Source organism: Pteropus vampyrus, unplaced genomic scaffold (assembly GCF_000151845.1).
Source record: "Pteropus vampyrus isolate Shadow unplaced genomic scaffold, Pvam_2.0 Scaffold47, whole genome shotgun sequence".
Classification (NCBI taxonomy): Eukaryota; Metazoa; Chordata; class Mammalia; order Chiroptera; family Pteropodidae; genus Pteropus; species Pteropus vampyrus.
In genome coordinates, this window is record NW_011888828.1 from 8668323 (window position 1) to 8669977 (window position 1655).

At 40.0% G+C, this 1655-nt stretch overlaps 1 pseudogene; it reads left to right on the plus strand.

The window, feature by feature from the left end:
* The first annotated feature begins 973 nt into the window (after positions 1-973).
* LOC111739177 lies at positions 974-1089 on the plus strand (annotated as a pseudogene).
* The last annotated feature ends 566 nt before the right edge of the window (positions 1090-1655 follow it).

Sequence of the window (1655 nt, forward strand, 5' to 3'; positions counted from 1 at the left end):
CGTCTCAGAGAAAGCACCTTTGCCATCGAGTTTGAAGCTAAGCTCGCCACGTTTTCATGGAACGCTACTTTTACTTGAAAGAATAACTGACAAACAAAACTAGGGTTATTCAGACTTGGGTGCCTAGAAGGCATTTTCTCAAAAATGAACAGTGAGCCTGTCACATCAAGAAAAACAGCTAACGGGATTTGTTGCTGATGATAAAATTTAAATGTCAAAGCGAAAATTGCGATTTTGGAAAACGATCTGCCAGCGTGTGCCTGACAGCCTCTCAATGTTCAAAGACCTTCCCGGCGAGGTCTTTGAGGATGTTAACAAACGTGACTTCCTGATGTTGTATAATGAAATGCGTCGACATTTGGAAGGTCAGTACAGCTCACAGGTGACGTCACAAAATGGGTCAAAGATCCAGGCGACGTGCGAGATGCCGCAGTAGACCTTAGTGTTAACAGTATACGACGTTCACTGATATGGCTTCAGATTCTACACCGCGATCGACCTTTAAAGAACTATCACCTGTCCAATTTCTTGTGTGTTAGCAAAGAAGGATATGCACGATTATCTGAAAAAGTTATTAAAGGGCTTCCTTTCCTAATATATAACTACGTGAGGCAGATTTTTCTGCATATACTTCAACCAAAACATAGAATAGATTAAATGTAGGAGAACATGTGTGAATCTAGCAATTTTCCATGAAGCTGGACAGTAAAGAGATTTGCAAAAATGTAAAACAACGCTACATTTCTTCCTAATTTGTTTTAGAAAATATATTTTTCATAAAAATGTTATTGAGATTAACATGGAATAGGTTTATTACTGTTATTTTTAAATGAATTCATAGATATCTTTAAATTTCTCTGAATTTCTAATATGGCAAACAACTATGGATAGATAAATCCTACATAAAGAAAGTTCTTTGGTGTCTTTAGTAATCTTTCAGAGTAGAAAGAGATTGCGAGATCAAAAATTTTGAGTCTACAGCCATGCCTCCATGAACATGCCTCCCGTCTGATCTCGGAAGCTAAGCAGGGTCGGGCCTGGTTAGTACTTGGATGGGAGACCACCTAGGAAGACCAGGTGCTGTGGGCGTAAAAAAAAAAAAAAGTTTGAGAACCACTGGGTTAGAGAAGTAATGAGGCGTGGGTACGACGCAATACAAAACGATTGCTGATGAGGAAGACAAACTCAAAAAGTTGACGACAACAACAACAACAATAATAAAAACAGACAATACCTGCATAGCACATACTATGAGCCAGGCATTATTCTAAGCTTTTAATACATAACTCATTTCATCTTCAGAACACTACAAAATGCAGACTGCTGTCACCCACACATGACCGAAAGGAACGCTCAGGCACAGAGGGAAAGTCACGGCTCCCAGCTCGTGGCAGCAATGCGTCTGAATTCAGAATGCGTGCTCTTGGCCGTTATGCTATTATGCCTACAGATTCTCAATGCTAACAGTCAGGTGGGACACAGAAAGGTGGTGCTTAGGGACTCAGATTCTAAGTTACATATGACTCCTGCTACAGTGACACGAGTGCATGTTTCATCTGTCGTTAGAGACATAATGCAACAATGGCATCTAAAGAACATCCCTGTCACTCTAAGTTCCAATCGGATTTTTCTCGTCCTATCAATACTTGTAACTA